Source organism: Heterodontus francisci, chromosome 13, assembly GCF_036365525.1.
Source record: "Heterodontus francisci isolate sHetFra1 chromosome 13, sHetFra1.hap1, whole genome shotgun sequence".
In the NCBI taxonomy this organism is placed as follows: Eukaryota; Metazoa; Chordata; class Chondrichthyes; order Heterodontiformes; family Heterodontidae; genus Heterodontus; species Heterodontus francisci.
Window position 1 is genome coordinate 97,689,904 of NC_090383.1, and position 16,093 is coordinate 97,705,996.

General features: G+C 42.3%; 1 protein-coding gene and 1 long non-coding RNA gene across 8 annotated transcripts in view; one reads left to right on the forward strand and one right to left on the reverse strand.

Annotated features, from left to right (window-relative positions):
• The window catches only part of LOC137376526 (uncharacterized), a 154,077-nt gene that overhangs the window by 29,934 nt on the left and 108,050 nt on the right, over positions 1–16,093 (reverse strand). For 2 of the 3 annotated variants that reach the window (XR_010976268.1, XR_010976267.1), the window contains exon 3: positions 4,422–4,498. This is a non-coding gene — a long non-coding RNA (uncharacterized lncRNA). Of the gene's footprint in view, positions 1–4,417; positions 4,499–16,093 lie in introns of all 3 variants that reach the window. The other variant, XR_010976269.1, reaches the window with a different exon arrangement.
• The window catches only part of LOC137376525 (forkhead box protein N2-like), a 67,599-nt gene continuing 56,606 nt past the window's right edge, over positions 5,101–16,093 (forward strand). The window contains exons 1-2 of one of the 5 annotated variants that reach the window (XM_068045236.1): positions 5,101–5,482; positions 6,125–6,311. The gene's annotated coding sequence lies outside the window, so the exon portion shown is untranslated. Of the gene's footprint in view, positions 5,483–5,977; positions 6,097–6,124; positions 6,312–8,547; positions 8,620–16,093 lie in introns of those variants that run through there. The other 4 variants (XM_068045237.1, XM_068045235.1, XM_068045240.1 and 1 more) reach the window with 4 other exon arrangements.

Sequence of the window (16,093 nt, forward strand, 5' to 3'; positions counted from 1 at the left end):
ATGAAATTCAACTTTGACGGGGTGCAAAACAAAGTGGTAAAAGATCGACCACCAGTTGTGCGTCCCATCTGACATTCCTTTTCATTGATAACAACAACAACCTATATTTATATGGCTCCTTTAATGTAATAAACGTCCCAAGGTACTTCACAAGAGTGTTATAAAGCAAAATTGGACGTGGAGCCACATAAGGGGTTATTAGGGCAGACGGCCAAAAGCTTGGTCAAAGATGTAGTTTTTAAGGAGCATCTTAAAGGAGGAAAGAAAGGTGGAGAGGTTTAGGGAGGGAATTCTAGAGCTTAGGGCCTAGGCAGCTTGAGCCACAGCTACCGATGGTGGAACAATTAAAATTGGGGGATGCTCAAGTGGCCAGAATTAGATAAGCGCAGATATCTCAGCGGGATCAAAAAAAGAACGACTTGCATTTATTTATATAGCATCTTTCATGACATCAGTACATCCCAAAGCACTTTACAGCAATGAAGTACTTTTGAGTGTAGTCACTTTTGTAATATAGGAAATGCAGCAGCCAATTTACACACAGCAAGCTCCCACAAACGATGATAATGACCAGATAACCTGTTTTTGTGATATTGGCTGAGAGATAAATATTGGCCAGGACACCAGGGAAAACTCCCATGCTCTTCTTCCACATAGTGCCATGGGATCTTTTACGTCCACCTTAGAGACCAGACGGGGTTTCAGTTTAACATATTATCCAAAAGACAGCACATCTTGGCAGAGCAGCACTCGTGCAGTACTGCACTGAAGTGTCAGCCCGGACTTTGGTGCTCAGGTTTCTGGAGTGGGACTTGAATCCACAAACTTTGTATATCTTCACAGTAGAAGACACAAAAAAAGCATCCCAAGTAAAAAATCAAGAGGCAATAGGGAGGGAAGGACTTTAAAAAATCACTATCACTAGAGAAAAAGTACTAGGAAAACTAATGGGACCAAAGGCTGACAAGTCCCCAGACCTAAAATAAAAACAAAAAGTGCTAGAAATACTCAGCAGATCTGGCAGCATCTGTGGACAGAGAAGCAGAGTTAACGTTTCAGGTCAGTGACCTTTCATCAGATCTAATGACCTGCATCCTAGAGTCTTAAAAGAAGTGGTTGCAGAGAAAGTGGATGCATTGGTTGTAATCTTCCAAAATTCCCTACATTTTGGAAAGGTCCTAGCGGATTGGAAAATCGCAAATGTAACACCTCTATTCAAGAAAGGAGGGAGACAGAAAACAGGAAACTATAGACCAGTTAGCCTAACATTGATCATTGGGAAAATGCTAGAATCCATTATTAAGGAAGTAGTAGCAGGACATTTAGATAATCATAATACAATCAGACAGAGTCAACATGGTTTTATGAAAGGGGAATGGGGTTTGACAAATTTATTAGAATTCGTTGAGGATGTAATGAGTAGGGTGGATAAAGGGGAACCAGTAGATGTAGTGTATTTGGATTTCGAAAAAGCATTCAGGAAGGTGCCACATAAAAGGTTACTACACACGATAAGAACTCATCCTGTCGGGGGTAATATATTAGCATGGAACGAGGATTGGCTAACTAACAGGAAACAGAGAGCTGGGATAAAGGGGGCATTTTCAGGTTGGCAAACTAACTAGTAGAGCGCCACAGGGATCAGTGCTTGGGCCTCAATTATTTAAGATCCATATCAATGACTTGGATGAAGGGACCAAGTGTATTGTAGCCAAATTTGCTGACAATACAAAGATAGGTCGGAAAGTAAGTTGTGAGGAGGACACAAAGAGTCTGCAAAGGGATATAAATAGGTTAAGGGAGTGGGCAAAAATTTGGCAGATGGAGTATAATGAGGGAAAATGTGAGGTTGTTCACTTTGGCGGGAAGAATAGAAAAGCAGAATATTATTCAAATGGAAAGACTGAAGAATTCTGCTGTACAAAGGGATCTGGGTGTCCTGTAGCATGCAGATACTGCAAGTAATTAGGGAAGCAAATGGAATGTTGGCCTTTATTGCAAAGGGGATGGAGTCCTGCTAGAACTGTACAGGGCATTGGAGAGACCGCACCTAGAGCACTGTGTACCGTTTTGGTCTCCTTACTTAAGGAGGGATATACTTGAATTGGAAGCAGAGAAATTTCACTAGGCTGTTTCCTGGGTTGCCTTATGAGGAAAGGTGGAGCAGTTGGGCCTATACTTACTAGAGTTTAGAAGAATGAGAGGTGATCTTATTGTAACATATAAGGTTCTGAGGAGGCTTGACAGGGTAGATGCTGAGAGAATGTTTTTCCTCATGGGGGAATCTAGAACAGTTTTAAAAAAAGGTACCTCCCATTTAAGATGGAGTTGAGGAGGAATGTCTTCTCTCAGAGGGTCATTAATATTTGGAATTCTTTTCCCTAGAGAGCAGAACAGGCTGGGTCATTGAATATATTCAAGGCCGAGTTAGATTTTTGATCTACAGGGGAGTTCAGGATTATGGGGAGCCAGCAGGCAAGTGCAGTTAAGGCCACAATCGGATCATAGAGTCATAGAGTTATACAGCACAGAAACAGGCCCTTCAGTCCATTGTATCTGTACCAGCCATCAAGCACCTAACTATTCTAATCCCATTTTCCAGCACTTGGCCCGTAGCCTTGTATGCTATGGCGTTTCAAGTGCTCATCTAAATACTTCTCAAATGTTGTGAGCATTCCTGCCTCTACCACGTCTTCAGGCAGTGCGTTCCAGATTCCAACCACCCTCTGAGTGAAAAGATTCTTCCTCAAATCCCCTCTAAACCTCCTGCCCTTTACCTTAAATCTATGCCCCCTGGTTATTGACCCCTCCGCTAAGGGAAAAAGTTTCTTCCTATCTAACCTATCAATGCCCCTCATAATTTTGTATACCTCAATCATGTCCCCCCTCAGCCTTCGCTGCTCTAAGGAAAACAACCCTAGCCTTTTCAGTCTCTCTTCATAGCTGAAATGCTCCAGCCCAGGCAACATCCTGGTGAATCTCCTCTGCACCCTCTCCAGTACAATCACATCCTTCCTACAGTGTGGTGCCCAGAACTGTACACACTCCAGCTGTGGCCTAACTAGTGTTTTATACAGCTCCATCATAACCTCCCTGCTTTTATATTCTATGCTTCGGCTAATAAAGGCAAGTATCCCATATGCCTTCCTAACCACCTTATCTACCTGTGCTGCTGCCTTCAGTGATCTATGGACAAGTACACCAAGGTCCCTCCAACCCTCTATACTTCCTAGGGTCCTACCATCCATTGTATATTCCCTTGCCTTGTTAGTCCTCCCAAAATGCATCACCTCACACTTCTCAGGATTAAATTCCATTTGCCACTGCTCTGCCCATCTTACCAGCCCATCTGTATCGTCCTGTAATCTAAAGTTTTCCTCCTCACTATTTACAACACCACCAATTTTCGTGTCATCTGCAAACTTAGTGATCATACCTCCTATATTCATGTTTAAATCATTAATGTACACTACAAACAGTGAGGCTCCCAGCACCGATTCCTGTAGTACACCACTGGTCACAGGCTTCCATTTGCAAAAACAACCCTCGACCATCACCTTCTGCCTCCTGCCAATAAGCCAATTTTGGATCCAATTTGCCAAATTGCCCTGGATCCCATGGGCTCTTACCTTCTTGACCAATCTCCCATGCGGGACCTTATCAAAGAATCAGGCATTGAATGGCGGAGCAGGCTCGAGGGGCTGAAAATGGCCTACTCCTGCTCCTATTTCTTATGATCTTATGAACCTTCTAACTCAGGAGTGACAGTGTTACCAACTAAGTCATTGAGGCACAATGAGCCAAATGGCTTACTTCTGTGGTATATGATTCTATGACATCAATGGAAAAATGGGGGAAGATGAGGATAATAATCTTCCACAAATAGCAACTGATGCTAGATTAATTGTTCATTTTAAATCTGAGATAATAGATTTTTGAAACCAAAGATATTAAGAGATATGGAGCAAAGGCAGGTGCATGCAGTTAGTTCACAGATCAGCCATTATTTCAATGAATGGCGGAACAGGCTCAGTGAGCTAAATGGCCTACTATTGTTCCTAATAACAGGCACCCAATCCACTAACACTTGTTTTTCACCCCTTCCACATTTAAATTTCAACCTCACAATGTTTATATTTAATAGATATAAATATAAAATTATGTTTACTTTTTTCTTTCTCCTTCTCCCTTTTGCTGTGGTATTGTTCCACAGGCAGTGGCACCCTCGGATAACTCATCCAAACATTCCCCTATTCACGGGCTACTCTGGAGAATCACTGTGACCAAATGATTCAATTAATTATGATGCCAACAAACGTCTTCACTTTGCAACATTATTTACTGGAACACTAGATGATTTTTTTTTCATTCTACTCAGAGCTCACTCAGCTGCATAGACCTTTTCTATCACTCATACCTACTTGCATGGAATCCTTTACACAGCGATGTTTGCGGGACAGGAATCGTTGCTTTCATGCGTCTTCAATTGCTGAGATACCTGAAAATACCAAAAAAATTATGTAATTAAAACAGAAAGTGCTGGAAATACTCAGCAGGTCTGGCAGCGTCTGTGGAAAGAGAAACAGATGAAAGGTCACAGACCTGAAACCTTAACTCTGTTTCCCTCTCCACAGATGCTGCCAGATCTGCTGAGTACATCCAGCACTTTCTGCTTTTAGTTCAGATTTCCAGCATCCGCAGTATTTTGCTTTAACAAAATTATGTATCTGTTTAAAATACAGATGTTTTGATACTTTTCAATGTTAAGCGAATTAATCAATATATCACCTTAAAATCAACAGCAAAGCCAGTACGTACGATGCATACTGGTGCCACGTTAATTGAAAATACCAGCATATCCCAAAATACAGAAGAATGTATCTTTAAAAGTCCTTAAGCGCATTACATTCTCTGAATCAACCACTCGTCATCATCATTTCCATAAAAACCTTGAAGGCTTTACCGCCAAAATGACGTGAAGGAACCCCGAGGCCAGTCATGCCATTGGTTGGCGCCTTCTACCAACTGCAGTTCTGTAGATTGCACTCCCTCAACTTCTACCACCCCCGCTTTAAAAAATGGAAAAAGTAATGAAGATTGATCCTGAAGAGTTTATTATTGTGTCTGTCAAAAACAAAACGGCCGAGTGACTCCATCCCTTGCGTCCTCTCTCTGTCTGAGGATAAGGCACTGCCTCCCTGTGGGATAGAGACTGACACACATACATACACACAAAGCGGCGGGTCCGGGGCCATCTGCTGTTGGCAGGGGAGGGGTTCCAGGCGGCGGTATGTTACCATGGCAACATTAGGGGATTTCGTGGCGTTCTTTGGAGTTTCTCGCTTCTTGGTTCGGATGAGAAGCAGCTGCGAGCACAAGACTCGGAAAGCAAAAAAAGGGAAATATATATATAAATAAATAAGTAAATATTTAAAATAGAAGCAGTAGTTCCATAGACTGCAACGCTACGTGCCGGAAGATTGTGAGTATATATTATTTTAAACGGAAAGAGAGTCTCTTTAATTAGGGATCAAGGAGCAGTTTGGTTTCTGAGTATGAGAGCCGTGGCAGCCTCTGGGGTTCCCTTGTGCTTCGAATTGTTTCATTTTTCCCTGTTCGAAGAGAACGTTCCCCGGGAATCGGTGTTCGAACGTTCTCAGCACGTTCCATGTCGCGAGGCTGAGCTTGCACTTTATATCACAGCGAAAACCTTTTTCTATGTACACATAATTATTAAAGCGTACATCGTACGTGGATTTTGACTACGTTCCCCCTTCCCTCAACGGACTGCGCTTTCATATATTTAGGGTGGATCTGTGTAAGTTATTTCTATAATACAGGGATCCACTATTTTTTATTTCAAATATTTTGCAAACTTTAATACATATGTTTTTTATGAGAAGTCGTAACCGTGTAACGTTCGGCTGCATTCGGAATCACGTAGCATTTTTCGCTTTGGGGGTTCGTCGTGGCGGGTTTGACTTCCTCATCTTCAATCGTTTTATTTTAGTTTGTAATTTTTGGATGGCGAACTTGAGATTTTACAGTTTAAATTGGCGGTTAACTGCAGTGCTTCGGTTAGAAACAAAAATTAAAGTAAGAGTTCACCGATTATTTTCTTTAGGAGCCGTTTATGTTTAATGGGGGCCCCGGATACTAGGCCTGATGCAAAACGGGAAGCCTTGGGTACATGGGTTCTCGATCGTGTCAGTTTCCTGAATGAGATGTTGCAGCTTGTCGAGAGAGCGCTGAAAACTGACAGGTCCACGTGGTCGGAATGAGGAGACAGGAAGCGCCACCGCCCGGCCTCAGTGAGATAGCCTCTGCCTGATTTCCTTCTCTCCCTTAAAAATGCTGTCTGGTGGATCACACTGTATTCGCCATCTCCGCATATCTCCCCACTCAAAATAAATGATGCACAATCTCATGCAGCTTGGTTAAACAAACACAAGAGAATCTATTTTCTGCAGAGATTGGCCTAAAGATCAGAATTCACTCCTTCAGTACTTATTTGGCAAATCTATCGAGCCCTTGTTAGAATACTATTTAAACGCTGAGCATCCTGGATAATGCGATTAGGACCCTGCAAGAAATTCAGTAAGATTATTGGTTAAGTAGTACTTACGTTATTATTATACAGAGGAAGTTTAGATGCTAAAATCCGTGTTTGTAGACTTTATTTGGAATTTTTCAACCTTCAATATTTTCTTCTAAAGGCAACTAATCATGCTGGACTTCACAGGTAATGGCTATATGCCATTGTCATCCAAATATCCTTACTTAATGTGTTAACCTAGATAGTGAGTGTTAGGTTATTCTGGAGTGGGTGGAGGCGGTGAAGGAGCATCACAACGAAACTCGATCTTGTCCTCGTACATCAATTACGCATTTCAGTTGGAGTCTCCCCTTGGGGCGCAGAGACCAGTTGCTCACTTCTGTTACTGTTGGCAGAGATCAGTTGTTGATTTGATAAGTTAGGCTTACTTTAGCATATGTAATGTACTGGTAAGGAATATGCTATGTGTATTAATTCACATCGGATTACATAGCATTCGCCAGAGCTGGCGGGCAGCCATAAAGACAGGGCTAAATTGTGGCGAGTCGAAGAGACTTAGTAGTTGGCAGGAAAAAAGACAGAGGCGCAAGGGGAGAGCCAACTGTGGAACAGCCCCGACAAACAAATTTCTCTGCAGCACCTGTGGAAGAGCCTGTCACTCCAGAATTGGCCTTTATAGCCACTCCAGGCGCTGCTTCACAAACCACTGACCACCTCCAGGCGCGTATTCCATTGTCTCTCGAGATAAGGAGGCCCAAAAGAAAACATAGGATATATAGCATAGAAACGGGCCAATCGGCCCAACCAGCCCCTGCCAGTGCTTATGCTCCACTCGAATCTCCTCCCATCTTTCCTCATCTAAATCTAGCATCGTAACCGTCTATTCCCCTCTCCCTCATATGTGTGCCTAGCTTCCCCTTAAATGCATCTATACAATTCACTTCAACCACTCCCTGTGTTAGCGAATTCCACATTCTCACCACTCCTCAGTATATTGAGTACTGCTGCTTGAAATGTAAACACCACAGGTTCCAGAGATTGTCAACAAAGTTTATTCCTAATGGCATCCCTGAGGTGTGACAGTGTCAAATGTGACGGTCTGCTGACTCCAAAATCACTGGTCTGATTGTGGGGGAGGGGGAGATTTGAATGGAATTAATGTCCTCTAAATGTTGTCCTGTATATACTGGTGCTTATTGAAAGTAACAAAAACTTTTGGGTTTGGGTATTCTAGTGCTTTTTACACAGTGATAATTTGAATAGAATATAATCTAACCCCTCCCACCCTGATGGCTTTTATAAATTAATATGTTTTATAAGTTAACTTTGTCCACTACCGTATTCCCATCCTGAGTGTTCTGATATTTTGGTGTGAAGGGCAAGCTTCTTCCAGGCTTTTCTGCCAGTGATACTAGAATGTGGCTACTGGCAGATATTCAGTAATAGTCCAGGGGGATAATCTTATGACAAAAGCAATACAAATCAGAAGGTTTGACCCCACCTTAAATGGGTGTCATTTTTTATGAATAAAATATATTTTTGGAAATAAAATAAAGTTAAATGGGTGTGACTTGGGGCAGCAATTGGGATACTCCAATTGGCCTCTAACTGTGAAGGAGAAACATCAGCCTGGGTTCACACAACTGATCTTATCTAGAAACTCTTGCCGGGAAGTATGAATGATGGATCAGCATGGATTATGCTCAATCATGATGTTCCATGTAGAGGGGTAGGCTGCTGATAGTCACTGTCTATACTCTTGCATATCTCAGGCAAAATACTTGAGGACTACAAGCTCCTATAGGCTATCAAGCCAGTACCTTTAGAACAAAAAGGGAGAAAGTTGAGAAAAAAACTGCTTATTATGTTTGTATATGTAATGGTGGTTAGTATTATTATGGATGATTAATTTTTTCAATAGAATGCTTTGTTAAAAGTTTTGGAATTCTTCCTAAGTCTTGTCATTTATTATTTATATTGCAGGCCTTGAATTGAAATGATTACCTTATGCTGACATTGATAAGTAAAGTCCTATTGAACTGATCAGAATACAGTCCTCTTGTGTGAGTGTTATAGGTTGTGAGTGATAATGCTGTACTTTGCCCCAGCAGCTATATTCTCTCTCCCCTACTATAATTCTGTACAGTGGCAGCAGCACTTGTATTTGTTGTCCACCACTGTTGGCACTTCTTTGTGATCAATGGTGTGAGCTAGTCCAGCATTTTCTTTTTATTTCCCACCCCTAAGAATATGGAATGCTTCAAAATAATGTGCATCTTCATCCAATGTCTCAAGACAAATATCGAATGACAGGTTGCAGCAAGACTTAAGGTTGTGATCCTCTGGTTAGTAATGGCACACTGGTAGTACACTCGCCTCTTCAGTCAGAAGGTTGTGGGTTCATGTCCCCCTATAGAGGTTTGAGTGCATAATCTAGACTGACGTTTTGGTGCAGTACTGAGGGAGTACTACACTGTCTTTCGGTGAGATGCTAAACTGAGAGCCCTTCTTCCCACTTGGATGGGTGGCACTATTTTTAAAAAACAGCAGAGTAATTTATCTCTCAACCAACATCACAAAAAAACCAAATTATCTCATTTATCTTATTGCTGTTTGTGGAACCTTGCTGTGTGCCAACTGGCTGCTACGTTTTGCGACAGTACAAAAGTGCTAATGTACTTCATTAGCTTTAAAGCACCTTGAGATGTCATGAAAGGCACTATATAAGTGCAAGTTATTTCTTTCTTTGCTCTTCAGGATCACATTAGATAAGCTGGAAGAGGTCAATTGGCCTAACTTAGCTCATCCACCCGGAATAAAGTAAAACTTAAATTACCCCATCTTGTCATCAAACTGTCTCTTGAATGGGTCTGTTTTTTTCCTCCACTATCCTACCTGGAAGTCCATTCCAAATGTTAATCATTCTTTGCATGAAGAAGTTCCACCTGACATCAAAACTAAATTGTCCTTTCACTCGCTTTAATCTATGCTCCCTTGCTGCTCCTCATAAACCTCCTATTGCTACCCACATTACTAAGCTTCCATTGGTGTATTAGGCAGGAATGTCATGATATTGACCAAGTGCTGATGTATGTTCAGATCAGGGTGGTGTGTGACTTGGGAGGAAACTTGGAAATGATAGCACAATATTGTTCCTTTTGTCTTCCTTGTTAGAGATTGCAGGGGAGTGAGCTGTTATTAAAGTAATCTTCGTGCATTGCTGCAGCCTCAGTCTGCCAATGGCTGAGGGGTGGATACCTAGCCCAATAACAAAGGTGCTATCAGGCTATGTACTCTGTCCTACATGATGTTGAGCATCTTGAGTGTTGCTGTATCTGCACTTATCCAGGCGAGTTGTATTTCATTATACTCCTAATCTGAGTTTTGTAGATGGTGGCGAGGTTTTGAGAGGTCAGCAGATGAGCTACTCTTCGCTGAGTACCCTATCTCTGCTATCTATGCCTAGCTGGCTGTTGAAATGGCTGATCATGCTAACTTTCTGGACAGCGGTGAACCGCAAGAAGGTGATAGTGGGGCCTCAGAGGTGGTAGTGTCATTAAAGGCATTCAGCTCTTGAATCCATGTCTGGACAAAGGCTGTGATGAGGTCTGGAGTGAAGTGGTTCTGATAGAACCTTAAACTGAGTGTCAGTGAGCAGATTAATCTTATCTATATCCCAAAGTGTCTTGTATACTTCTATAAAGCAGACCTCTCTCAGTCACTTCCTTTTGAGGGTTAAAGAGCCCCAGTTTCTCCAATCTTCCCATGGAACTCAATTATTTGACAGAAATCAGCTTTGTGGTTCTGCTCTGCACCAAATCCAGGACTTGAATGCTTTCCTTACATCTTGTTGTCCAAAACTGAACATGGTACTGAAAGTGAAGTATTACTGAGTTGCCATTCAATGACTTCTGCTGCTGTGTGAATGTCAGATGAGGATGAGATGAGGCTCACTTGTTATACTGACCACAGTCAAACAGCTTTCTCACTGTGCAGGTTGGATCATGAAGACTTGTGAGCTACGTTAGAGCTCATGGAATAAAACGGACAGTAGCAAAATGGATACAAAATTCACTGAGAGACAGTAAACAGGGCGGCACAGTGGCGCAGTGGTTAGCACCGCAGCCTCACAGCTCCAGTGACCCAGGTTTGGTTCTGGGTACTGCCTGTGCGGAGTTTGCAAGTTCTCCCTATGACCGCGTGGGTTTTCTCTGGGTGCTGCAGTTTCCTCCCACATGCCAAAGACTTGTGGGTTGATTGGAAAATTGGCCATTGTAAAAATTGCCCCTAGTGTAGGTAGGTGGTAGGAGAATTGAGGGAAGGTGGATGTGCGAGGGGAAAATGGGATTAATGCAGGATTAGTATAAATAGGTGGTTGATGGTCGGCACGGACTCGGTGGGCTGTAGGGCCTGTTTCGGTGCTGTATCTCTCTATGACTCTAGTAGTGGTTAATAGATGTTTTTTAGATTGGAGGAACGTTTGTAGTGGAGTTCCCCAAGGGTCGGTGTTAGGACCCTTGCTGTTCCTGGTATATATTAATGACCTAGACCTTGGCGTGCAGGGCACAGTTTCAAAATTGTGGATGATACAAAACTTGGAAACATTGTGAACCGTGAGGAGGATAGTGTAGAACTTCAAAAAGACATAGACAGGTTGGTGGAATGGGCGGACAAGTGGCAGGTGAAATTTAATGCAGAGAACTGTGAAGTGATTCATTTTGGTAGGAAGAACGGGGAGTGACAATTTAAAATAAAGGGTGCATTTCTAAAAGGGGTGCAGGAGCAAAGGGACCTGAGTGTATATGTGCATAAATCATTGAAGGTGGCAGGACAAGTTGAGAGAGCGGTTAAGAGAGCATACAACATCCTAGACTTCATTAATAAGGGCATAGAGTACATAAGCAAGCAAGTTATGTTAAACATGTATAGAATACTATTTCGGCCTCAACTGCGGTATTGTGCCCAGTTCTGGGTGCCACACTTCAAGAAAGATGTGAAGGCATTAGAGAGAGTGCAGAATCATTCCAGGGATGAGGAACCTCAGTTACGTGGATAGTTTGAAGAAGTTGGGACTGTTTTCGTTGGAGAAGAGGTTGAGAGGAGATTTGATAGAGGCATTCAAAATCATGAAGGGTCTGGACAGAGTAGATAGGGAAAAACTGTTCCCATTGGTGAAAGGATCAAGAACAAGAGGGCACAAATTTAAGGTAATTGGCAAAAGAAACAATTGTGACGTGAGGAAAAACTTTTTCACACAGTGCGTGGTTAGGATCTGGAATGCACTGCCTGAGAGAGAGTGGTGGAGGCAGGTTCAATCAAGGCATTCAAAAGGGAATTGGATTGTTATCTGAAAAGGAAGAATGTGCAGGACTATGGGAAGTGGGGGCGGCGGGGGAGTAGCACTAGGTAAATTACTCTTTCGGAGAGCCTTTGCAGACATGATGGACCGAATGTGCTGTAACAATTCTGTGAAATTAATGGACTAAAACCCAATAAATCCCCTGGACCTAGTGGCATATGCTCTAGGGTTTTAGAAGACTGCAGAAATAGGTGATGTATTGGTTTTGATCTTCCAAAATTCTCAAGAATCAAAAATGGGTTCCCTTTGGATTGGGAGATAGCAAATATAATCCCACAGTTTGAGAAAGGAGAAAGAGAGAAAACAGGGAACTATAGGCCAGTTAGCCTGACATCTGTAGTAGGGAAATGTTAAAATTTAATATTAATGATGTGGTAACTGGGCACTTGGAAAATCACAATATGATTAGGCAGAGTCAGCTTGGTTTTATGAAAGGGAAATCATGCTTAACAAATTTGTCCAGGATGGAAAGGGGGGAAACCAGTGGATATTTGGATTTTCAGAAGGTGTTTGATAAGATGCCACACAAGTGGTTGTTACACAAGATTAGGGTTCATGGGATTAGGGGTAATATATTTGCATGGATTGAGGATTGGTTGACGCACAGAAAATGAATAGGAATAAACGGGTCATTTTCAGAAAGTCAGAATGTAACTCGTGCCATGTCACAATGACCAGTGCTTGGGCCTCACCTATTTACAAGCTATATCAATGACTTGGATGAGAGGATTGAGTGCAATATATCTAAGTTCGCTAACGATACAAAGCTAGGTGGGAATGTAAGCTCTGAGGAGGACGCAAAGAGGCTAAAAAGGAATATAGTCAAGTTAAGTGAACAAGAAAGTGGTAGATGGGATAGAATGCAGGGAAGTATGAAATGATCTACTTTGTTAGAAAGAATGGAGAAGCAGGATTTTTTTTTAATGCCGTGAGATTGGGAAATGTTGGAATTCAGAAGGATTTGGGAGGCTTCATACACAAATCACAGAAAGTTAACATGCTGGTACAGCAAGCAATTAGGAAGGCAAATGGCATGTTAGCCTTTATTCCAAAGGGATTACAATATAAGAATGAGGAAATCTTGCTGCAATTATATAGGGCTTTGATGAAACCACACCTGGAGTATTGTGTATAGTTATGGTGTCCTTACCTAAGAAAGAATATACTTGCCTTAGAGGGGGTGCAACGAAGGTCCACTAGATTGATTCCTGGGATGAGAGGGCTGTCCTTTGAGGAGAGATTAAGTAGAATGGGCCAATGGACTTCAGAAGAATGAGTGGTGATCTCATTGAAATGTTAAAATTCTTAGAAGGCTTGACAGAGTATAGGCTGAGAGGCTGTTTCCCCTGGTTGGAGAGTCTAGAACTAGGAGTCGTAGTCTCAGGATAAGGGTTTGACTATTTAGGACTGAGGGGAGGAGATATTTCTTTGGCATTCTCTACCCCAGAAGGCTGTGGATGCTTAGTCAATGAGTATGTTCAAGACTGAGATCAATTTAGGTTTTTGGGCTCGAAGGGAATCAAGACATATGGGAATAGGGCGTAAAGTGGAGTTGATGTAAAAGTACAGCTGTGATCTTATTGAATGGTGGAGCAGGCTTGATGGGTCATATAGCCTACTCCTGCTCCTATTTTTTATGTTCTTATGCAGCAAAAATAATTGAGTGAGGCAATGGAGGGCTCTGTCACCCATGGAACCATACCCTCCAGCATGATTCACTGAAGTTTGGTGCAGAGTGGTAAAGGGTGAGAATTTGGGAGGGGGTGAAAGGGGTTGTCAGTTTTCTTTTAAAGTGGCTGAGTGCTGAAGGAACGTACTTGTAAATGAGAAACTGGTGAAAAAAGGATGTTTATTGTTCAATTCAGTACAGAGCCAATGCGTCTGCTACTGTCAGCAACAATACCCTTATGCATTCAATATTATAAGCAGGACATTCAGTTCACACAAAGCTTCAAAGCTTTGTTTTGGGTAAACTAGTCATTTATTCTTCTTTTCTGGTTGAAATAAGTTCCTTTTATAGGTGAACTTCAGCTATGTGGGGGAGGGAAATGTGAAGCTGAAGATAAAGAAGACTTATGTAAAATCTACAGTAAAACAGGCTATTTGGACCAACTGATCTATGCTGGTGTCGATTGCCTCACTATGCCGTAACTGAAGAATGATACCAAGCCCTGCTGTTCTCATTTTCTCTCTACCCCCAGGTTTCTCCTTTTATTTCCTCCCCTCTCCTAAAACTGTTGACTTGCTGGGACATGGTTCCAGGGATACTGGCAAGCCTGATGTCTCTCATGCAGACACCATGCTTCTTCTGTGTGCTTTAGTGTTGGTGTGCTATTTAACCAAGAGGGTTGTGACTAATCCTGTCCTCAGCTGACATCCATGCTGAGACACCTCGCAGGGGAATCACTGGATAGCAATCAGTTGGCTCTGTTTTTCTAAAAGCAAAATACTGCGGATGCTGGAAATCTGAAACAAAAACAAGAAATGCTGGAATCACTCAGCAGGTCTGGCAGCATCTGTGGAAAGAGAAGCAGAGTTAACGTTTCGGGTCAGTGACCCTTCTTCGGAACGTTAACTCTGCTTCTCTTTCCACAGATGCTGCCAGACCTGCTGAGTGATTCCAGCATTTCTTGTTTTTGGCTCTGTTTTTCTCCCTCCCTGGATCTGGAATGCAGTGGCTGGTTGTCATGCTTGCTGCTGACGAGGCTATGATTGGCTTGTTGAGCATAGTTTGGAGATTGAGTTCTGGCAGCTGTGCCTTCAGCAGTCTAGACTCTGAACTACTGGAATTCCCTCCCTAAACCTCTCCACCTCTCACTCCTCCTTTAAGACATTCCTTAAGACTTACCTTTTTGACCAAGCTTGTGGTCACCTGCCTACTGTGTCCTTGTTAGGCTCAATGTTAATTTTTGCCTGATTATGCCTGTGAAGTGATTTAGGATGTTTTACAATGTTAAAGAAGCTATATGAATGCAAGTTATTGTTAAATCTGAAACTGCCATGTCTGAATCATTCAGTACCACACCAGACATTGCACTTACCAACTAAGCTACAAGAGCGCTACATTTTTGTAAACTCAAAAAGGTTATTTCATCTAAGAGATATGAGATGTTGCATGTCCACGCTCTGGAGCCCAAAGCGAATGGCTACCAAATTTGTTGCCACCCTTGAGATTGCTTTGTTGTGTTAATCCTCCCTGTTTACTGAGCCATTCACAATACAGGACTTCATTAGGCTTCTTAAACCGGCTGTTATGCATAATTTGATAGTGAATTACTGGGTCAATCTTTATTCCAGTGACAGCTTTAGGAAAACTTTATCAGAATTAAGAGGGCTTTTAGCTGGTGGCTGAGTGTTATGTCAGCTTATTAGGGGGGTAGAGATTAATATGTTAGCCTATTAGTCAGTATGGGGTGTTTTTGCATTTTATGAAGGAGAGGTTGGATATACAGTAAGCCACTGGTTTTTTTTTTAGGCAGTTTTGCATGTAGTGCTTCTGTAGTTCAGTTCGCAGGAGACTGATGTCCGCACACCAGTTCCCTGCTTCTGCATCTGCTACAAAGGAGGCAGCTAAAATAAAAAGTGCATGTTATTTTTGTTAGATCTGGTTTCCCAGTTAAGGAGCCACCTATAATTACCATATTTTTCACAATTGTAGAAAGGAGCAGCTTTCTTGGTGGCCTCTCCCAAAACACTCCGTAAAAACAAACTTTTTAAAAACATATGCCTATATGCAAAGAAACATTAACTTCCCTCTCCCCTGCCATTTTGACTCATACGAACATACGAATTAGGAGCAGGAGTAGGCCACCCGGCCCTTCGAGCCTGCTCCGCCTTTGAATAAGTTCATGGCTGAACTGATTACTCCACATTTCCACCTACCCCCGATAACCTTCCACCCCCTTGCTTATCAAGAATCTATCTACCTCTGCCTTAAAAATATTCAAAGACTCTGCTTCCACCGCCTTTGAGGAAGAGAATTCCAAAGACTATATGAAATATAGGGGATGGTGAACAAATTGATGGCTGCGGATGTATCATTGTAACTGGAAGGCCAAAGGCATTTGGGACTTTGAAAGTGCAGTTGTAAGTGACTTCAGGGAGTTTTTACTGTGCCAGATGAAGGAAGAAGTGGATTTGGAAGGGGGTAGGGGGATGTAGGTGGTGAGTGATACAAA